General features: G+C 43.0%; 1 protein-coding gene across 1 annotated transcript in view; it reads left to right on the top strand.

Annotated features, from left to right (window-relative positions):
* Positions 1-418: 418 nt before the first annotated feature.
* The window catches only part of LOC124556457 (GTP-binding protein Di-Ras2), a 650,315-nt gene continuing 641,899 nt past the window's right edge, over positions 419-8,834 (top strand). Inside the window, exon 1 of the mRNA XM_047130409.1 lies at positions 419-462. The gene's annotated coding sequence lies outside the window, so the exon portion shown is untranslated. The remainder of the gene's footprint in view (positions 463-8,834) is intronic.

Here is an 8,834-nt window from a genome sequence, read left to right as displayed (position 1 = left end):
ACCAAAGGAACAGATAGTGCTTTCATACTGTGTAGAATTTGTATCATACGCTGCTAATCACAAACAGTATCGATTTTTGCCTGCAAAGGTGCTTCTCCTTTTTGTCATTTACATGTTGTAACTTCATTGCGTTACCTCCCACGTTCCATGTTACGTAGTACCTAGCAACTAGTTTATTAAATGTAACATACTAGATGTTATTGTGCAGAGTAATATTCTGTATGTCTCTACGATACCATCTGATGTATGGTTTGTTATTTCTGACAGTTCGCTATTCGTTGGTCTTGCCGTTTTTTCATATTTAAGACACCTTACTACGAGATGTGCTTGCGGATTGCACTCTAAACGGTAATATTTGTTGATTTCTTTTCTTTTACCTGTGTGGTATAATCCATTTAACGTTTGGTTACAGGTTCTGTCAGCCTTGCTCAAAAGGACGGCTTTCGTCACTATCACTGGAAGGTAAGTTACCATCACTAACATGGTATTTCATATTTCGGTTCATTATATAGATATTGCATGTGCAACTTATGTACCGGCTTAACTCGGGGCCATCGTACGTAGCAATTACTGAAATTATTTACTGCTCTGATCTACTCTGTACTCTTACAAGGTGCTCCAGGTACCTTCCAACTTTTTATCTTTTCAGATTAAGAAGTTGGTAACTTTCACGAGTAAAACAGCTCTAAAAAGGCAGGAATGAAAATTTTCAGAGAAACTGTGGGGATAGAAGGATGAAGATGTGAAGTACTAGAGCAAATGTGTATTTCAAGATTGCTCATTAAATGCTCTACAGTTTACCAGCTGTCAAAGAACTATGTTCTATTATATTTCATTCGTAGATCGAGCCAAATATTGTTTAGTTCTGTATTTGTAAATCTGATCGCAGTAGACAGATTTTAGATACTTCCAATTAGCACTTACTACGTAATTTCAGCGTGGGTCAGATAGCGGTTCGAGCGAACGGCACCACTTTTATTAACTTTCGAAAGTGCGGCAATAGATACTGTTGAGGTCTGAACCTGCTCCGGAAGACTCCTAAGAAGTATATCAATGACACTTCACCTTGTGTGAATTTTTTTCTCAAAGACAGCTGGAAGACGAGATGCTTCAATACGTCAGAAATCAAGCTGAATGGGAAATACACATTCGCGTCTTTGTTGTTTCACTGATGAGAATTTTTGTTTGATATGAATTATGACAACATCTGCAACAATATCAGTCCTCCATAAGCCGGCCGCGGTGGCCGTGCGGTTCTAGGCGCTACAGTCAGGAACCGCGGGACTGCTACGGTCGCAGGTTCGAATCCTGCATCGGGCATGGATGTTTGTGATGTCCTTAGGTTAGTTAGGTTTAAGTAGTTCTAAGTTCTAGGGGACTGATGACCTAAGATGTTAAGTCCCATAGTGCTCAGAGCCATTTGAAGTCCTCCACAAGCCACCTGACGGTGTGTACGGTGTGTGGCGGAGGGTACGTCTGATGCCACTGCATCATCCCGCTTTTCTTTTTCCATTTGTGAATGGCGCGTGAGAAGAATGATTTTCGGTAAGCCTCTGTACTAGTTCTAATTTCTCGAGTTCCCTCATTGTGGTCATTTCGCAAGACATATGTGGAAAGATGTAATATTCTGTACGACTCTTCCTCGAAAGTACTCTCTCGAAATATCTATACAAAACCTCTCCTTCATGCACAACGTTTCTCTTGTAGCATTTGCCACTACCTAGTAGATAGTGTCCGAAGTTCCATCCGGCTTTTTGCGGATGATGCTGTAGTACACCGAGAGGTTGCAGCATTAGAAAATTACAGCGAAATGGAGGAAGATCTGCAGCAGATAGTCACTTGATGCAGGGAGTGGCAACTGACCCTTAACGTGACAAATGTAATGTATTGTGAATACTTAGAAAGAAAGATCCTTTGTTGTATGATAGTATGCTAGCGGAACAAACACTGGTAGCAGTTACTTCTGTAAAATATCTGGGAGTATGCGTACGGAACGATTTGAAGTGTAATGATCATATAAAATCAATTGTTGGTAAGGCGGGTGCCAGGTTGAGATTCATTGGGAGAGTCCTTAGAAAACGTAGTCCATCAACAAAGGAGGTGGCTTACAAAACACTCGTTCGACCTATACTTGAGTATTGCTCATCAGTGTGGGATCCGTACCACGTCGGCTTGACGGAGGAGATAGAGAATATCCAAAGAAGAGCGGTGCATTTCGTCACAGGGTTATTTGGAAAGCGTGATAGCGTTACGGAGATGTATAGCAAACTCAAGTGGCAGACTCTGCAAGAGAGGCGTTCTGCATCGCGGTGTAGCGTGCTGTCCAGGTTTCGAGAGGGTGCGTTTCTGGATGAGGTATCGAATATATTGCTTCCCCCTACTTATACCTCCCGAGGAGATCACGAATGTAAAATTAGAGGGATTCGAGCGTTTACGGAGGCTTTCCGGCAGTCGTTCTTCCTGCGAACCATACGCGACTGGAACAGGAAAGGGAGGTAATGACAGTGGCACGTAAAGTGCCCTTCGCCACACACCGTTGGGTGGCTTGCGGAGTGTAAATGTAGATGTAGATGTATAAAACGTGTTGACCATCTCTGCAACGCTCTAGCAACGACTAAACGATCTCGTGATGAAACGCGCCACTCTTGTTTGGCTCATCTCTATCTCTTATAACAGCCCTACCTGGTAAGGCACCAAAACTGATGAACAATACTCAAGAATCCATTAAACAAGCGCCTTGTAAGCCACATGTTTAGTGGATGAATTACATTCCTTAAAATTCTTCCAATCAATCTCAGACCTTCTTATAGGCTACCACGTCATCTGCGAACAAGATATTCCGACGCTTTCTACTAGATCATTTATCTGCAATGGAAACAGTAACGGTCCTATTACACTTCCTTGTGGTCCCCCAGAAACTACTTTTACATTTGTCAATATTGTTCCGTTAAGTGCAACATGTTGTGGTCTGTCTACAAGGCAGTCTTGAATCCCGTCGTAACTACGGTCCGATACTCGTTAAGCTCATATTTTTCGCAATAAGCCGCAGTGTGGGATACTGTCAAATGTCTTCCTGAAGTCAGGGAGCACGGCATCAATCTGAGCGCCGATATCTACAGCGCTGTGGATCTCACGGCGGAACATAGCCAGCTAAGTTTCGCAAGATCTCTGTTAGGGGAATCCAAGTTAATCTTTATCGACAATCTTCCGCTGCAAAACAGTTTAGAAAGATTGAATTTAGTATTTCGACCTTCTCTCTGTTATCTTCTGTTTCGGTTCCAGTGTGGTCACTGAGTGTACTAGTAGATAATTTCGAACCGCTTACTGATTTTACATAAGACCAAAAGCTCTTAGGGTTTTTAGTCAGATTGACAGACAAAAACTTTCAAAGTCTTCTCTCATTGCTCTCCTTACCCTCATTTTAGCTTCTTTGAGCTTTTGTTCGTCACCAAGTTCTAGACTTCTGTTTAATCTGTGATGGACCTATGTTTTTTACGTAGCAGCTTTCTAACACGCCTATTAAACAACGGTGGCTTTTTCCCATCCCATAAGACCTTGCCCGAGACATGCTTTTCTAAGATGCACTGACCGACACATTTGAATTTCTTTTTCCATTTGTTCTCCACGTCGTCCTCGGCACTGAAAATTTGATGTTGCCTACTCAGATACTCTGTAACTTGTATCTTGTAACTCTAGCTAAGCAAAAATATTTTCTACCTTTCTTGACTTTCCTTGTAATACCCTTAGTCGTAGATGCTATCACAACCTTAACATCACTGATACCCTCCTCTACGTTCACTGTTTCGAGAAGTTCAGATCTGTTTGTTGTTCAGGTGTCTAAGACGTTACACTCATGAGTTGGTTCGCTAACTATCTGCTGGAAGTGATTTTCGGACAAGACATTCAGAATAATGTCATATGAGTCGCTGCCTCTGGCACTAGTTCTCATTGCATGACTCTCCCAGTCTATACCTGGCAAGTCGAAGTCACCCTCTATTACAACAGTTTGATCGGGAAATTTATTCACGATATTCTGCAAGTTCTCTCTGAAGCACACTACTCCTACAACTCGTGACACAGGTTTTCGATAAAAGCATTCGATTACTATTTTTGAGCCATCCTTGAACTTAACCTTACGCACATTAATTCATATTTCAAACACATGATAACCTCGCTGGATATTATCGAATTCTATATGGCAATAAATACGCCGCCACCACTGGCGACTAAACTATCCGTACGATGTATATTCCGATCTGAATTTAGGAGTTCGTGGATAGTCACTTCACGTTTCGACCAACTTTCTGTTGATAAGACTATCTGGGCATTATAACCCTCAATAAGCGGTAGCTATTCTGGATCGTTACTGTGGATGCTCCTACAGTTTATTAATATCATATGAACCTCTCCTATTTCCGATCGGTGGGTAAGAGAAGTCCCTGGGAATAAAGGGTCTAACGATCTTCGATTTCGTTAGGCAAAATGTCTCTAAACCCAACGGGTATGGGTTGGTTTCCTGTAGCTTAAAAAGACACTTGACCCTATGTGCACCTCGCACGTACTACGCTACCCTAGTAGTCACTTCGTCCGTGTAGAGCACGCCTGATCTATTAAAGGGAAACGTAAATCTCCGTAAGCGATAGCGGAGGTTGAGAAATTCGCATCCGATATCGTCACAGAATCGTCTGATTCTCTTGTTTAGACCTTGCACTCTGTTCCAACCCAGAGGACCAAGATAGAACCTGGCTACGATGCTACAAATAGGCAGCTTAGCCTGCACCACATATGTGATGCTAGTTGCCTTTAACAAATCATCCATCCACCGGAAGGAACCAAAAATAGCCTCAGAGCCCAAGCGACAGGCGTCATTTGTGCGAAACTGCACCACTATTTAAAGACGGTTGCACCCAGCGCACGCAGGGCTTCCTCCACGTCTCGGACAAAACTCGTGGAAAACGTACCGATTGCACGCTGGCATTCTTTTTCGACCTGCCTGCTGTTAGCCTGAGGGGCTCAATTAAGCGCCTAACCGAGGAGCTCCCAACGCCTAGCATACCTGCCCTCTGCATATGCCCAGAATGTGAAGCATTATTGGCCACTGGATCAACAGGAGAGGCATCTTTTGCTGGCTCAGAAGTATTAGCAAGACTGGGTAGCACCTCGTACCTGTTGCTAAGGCTTGTAAGGAGTCAGCCGAGAGGCCAGTTCTCCGTTTCGCCTTCCGCCCAGAGACACGCGAACACACCATTGTCCGCCACTCGCTCTCCACTGAAGACAGACCAGTCAAATGTTGCTTATCGGAAACCGCAGGAACAAACGGGGCACCAGGGAATTCCAATGGCACCAAAAATTGCGCAGGGTTCGTCTCCGGTGCTATTTTATTCCTCGATTGGATTTTTTGTTAGCACTGTTGCTAATAAAAACACACGATTAGTCAGCGTATTATTGTATTTGACTGGTATATTCAGAAATACTCGTCAAGTCCGTCATTAGTAAGTTAAAAAGCAAGAGACAATACTGTGTCATTTTTCCTCCGTTCTAAATTATTACAGTTCTTTTCAATAAGTATTTTCTATAACTCTGTTACAGTTGCTGGTAGTAGACGAAAGAAATTATCGCATTTCGTAACATTATGCTAATACAGAAATTGTAATATATGTATCCCCATTGGCGATTCCCATGTTCCCTCTTATCAAGTACATATACTAACGGAAAAAAATCACAACATTAAAAAATAATTAATTTAGAGAAACGAAATTACGGGAGTACGTTTGTCTGAGTAACATATTTAAATGATTTACATTGTAAGATCACAGGTTAATGCAAGCGCGAGATAAGCTATTACAAATGTGAACTACTGGTACATTAATAACGGGTGTAACCGCCAGAATGTTGAATGCAAGCATGCAGACGTGCATGCGTTGTGTTGTACGGGTGCTGGATGTAATTTTGCAGGATGGAGGTCCATGCTTGTTGCACTTGGTGGCTCAATACTGGGATGGTTAAGGCTGTTTGTGGATGTAGCTGGAGTTTCATATTGGTAGAACACTTAGAAGATGTAATAGGTTTACTAAAGAGACTGCCTACTCTATGTTTGTTCGTCCTCTGCTAGAGTTCTGCTGTGCTGTGTCATTACGACGAGATCTTTTCATGAAAAATCAATCATCAACTTTCTCTTCTGAATCCGAAAATGTGTTATTGTCACAAGCTTACAGAGGGAGTATGGCCATCATAATAAAATAGGAGAAATCAGAGCTCGTACAGAATGAATTAAGTGTCCATTCTTGCCACGCGCTGTTAGCGTATGGAACGGTAGAGAAATAATCAGAAGATTGTTCGAAAAACACTCTGCCACACACGTAAGTGTGAATTTCAGAGTAGGCATGCAGCTCCAGATGTTGGTCGTGGTAGTTATTCGGAAGCGAAGAGGCTTCTACAGGATAGAGCAGCGTGGAAGCTGCATCAAACGAGTCTTAGGGCTAAAGACCACAACTAAAACAACAACAGTCTTTTTCTCCATGCCTGTGATGAGATTTTCTTCCCTGTAAACTGAGAGGATTAAGGAACTGAGACAACTGTTTTTGGCGAACGTAAAGGCGAGGTCAGGAATCCATCGTCCGTTCTTTCCCACTCAATTTTAAGAATGCTCTACTCTCGATAATAAACTGGATCATAGTGTCTTATCTATTACTGGCCTTATAATAGCATTTCATTTAGTGTTCATTTTGCAGAATATGTTAAATCTAACATGGAATGTAAATCTTACCTAATACAACTCATACTGAGAGTAAGCTAGTGACACTGTGAAAATGGAGAGAAATCAGTTTGGTAGGTTGACACAGTACCAACGACTTGCCGCAGTGGTAGTACGGGAGGAGCTACTGAGAAGTAGTGGCTCTGGTCACGAAAACTGTCAACGGACGGGAGAGAGCGGTGTGCTGACCACATGCTCCAGTGACATCTATCAGCAGAGGAGGACATGGCGGTCGGTCCTTACCGTTGTGCCTTACGAGGCCTGTTAGAACGGAGTTCAGTTTCGATTGATGCACTGATTATACTACTCCAGTCATTTCCGGCACCAGCCTTGCTTTCTACCCTAGCCCTTTTCTCTTACTCCTCTATGCACTCAGTGCGCTAGGCAGGTGTGCATGCACCCATAGAGCTCTGTTAGGCGAGACTTCAACCGGTACGTCCCGAGGAGGCTGATGAGGGGCTACACAAAGAAAAAGAAACAACAACACAAGAAGTTGGTACAGGTTCCAACAGCAATATTCCTCAGTTCCTCTGTAATGAATATGAAAACACACTAGGCCGACACCTAGACTTCAATATTGCACAGAAAAATTTCGGAGTCACACAACGAGACAGAATTTGAACTTGATACGATTGTCAGTGTAATGAAATGACTATAGACACGAGACGTCCACTGCAACAAGGCTGGCTTCATACTGCTGTCGACATTCCGGCATTTTCCCTTGGTGAGGAGGGAAATGACGTGGTGCATGGTCGATGATAATGGCGTTGTTGCCGTCTGCGGAGAAAAGGTAAAGCCACGTGTATGGATGAGGGGTGGACTGTAGGATCTTTATCGTGGTATCAGCGCATTACTTACGCCACAATGCAGACTATATTTTTACAATGTCGTTCCAGTGTATTTTAGTAATGTTATTCTCTACGTGCACTGCTGGCTATTAAAACTGCAACATCAGGAAGGATTTGTGAGTATACAGTACAGTAGGCAGTATCATCATCGTTATTATAGTAAGTCATTTTGCTCACTGCTAAGCGTCGTGGCCCCATGAAATAAAAATCTCCATTTGGAACGGTTACCAGCTTCTCTTACACTGTGCTGAAGAGAGAGACCAGAGATCATCTTGATCTGATCCATCTAACTGCTCGCTGCTCTTCCCCTCGGTCTCTCGTCTTCGATCTTCCCTTCCATCGTTATTTTCTCTAGGTTTTCTCCATCTCTTCTCACAATAAGGCCAAAGAATTGGAGAATATGTGATGAAATATTTAGGTGATTTTTCGGGATTACCGAATGCGAGGTTGAGTAACATGTAGCTGCTTCCTCTGAAAGCAACAAGGACTGTCCATCTAGCCGCATAAGGCTTAGATGACAGATACGGGGGTATCATTCCATATTGCTTCAGTTCTCTGCCAGAGTTAATCAGTGGAAGTGGCTGGCACTTGGTAATACCTATGAGCAGATATTATCAGTGACTGAGCGATTTGGAAATTTTGCGGGTTTGCACGACAGATGAAAAACCTCTGTGTCGAGGTAGGTCACTACAGCGCGTGAAACATGAGCTATAGCACTATTTTGTTTGAAGAGTTCAGTGTTCTCTCTGGCTATTAAAACCGCAACATCAGGAAGGATTTGTGAGTATACAGTACAGTAGGCAGTATCATCATCGTTATTATAGTAAGTCATTTTGCTCACTGCTAAGCGTCGTGGCCCCATGAAACGCTTCAAGAAGAGCCACAACGATTTTCACCTTACTGTAGTCTGTGGTGCTTAAAACTAACTTTGCGCCATTGCAATGTTTGTGTTGATAATTTTCTTGCTGGCAACAAAGACAATAGGAACAGTGGTATATAAAGTGGGTCTACGACCATGTCTCCCCTCTCCGGGGCCACTCACTGGAGGCCGCTGAGATTCTGCATAGCATTGAGTTGGCCCTCCTGAATTCATCGATTTAAAAGTCGTATGACAGTCTAGGAATCTCGAGCAACGCGAGCAGCAATTTAAGGTGACAATAAAAAGCAGCCTCGATAGGCCACAATCCTGCCACTGTCGAATTAGGACACGTACTGGTAGACGTTTTCTCTTC

Source organism: Schistocerca americana, chromosome X, assembly GCF_021461395.2.
Source record: "Schistocerca americana isolate TAMUIC-IGC-003095 chromosome X, iqSchAmer2.1, whole genome shotgun sequence".
NCBI classification, from domain to species: domain Eukaryota; kingdom Metazoa; phylum Arthropoda; class Insecta; order Orthoptera; family Acrididae; genus Schistocerca; species Schistocerca americana.
Note: the sequence above shows the minus strand (reverse complement) of the source record. Positions and strands in the feature narration are given on the sequence as shown.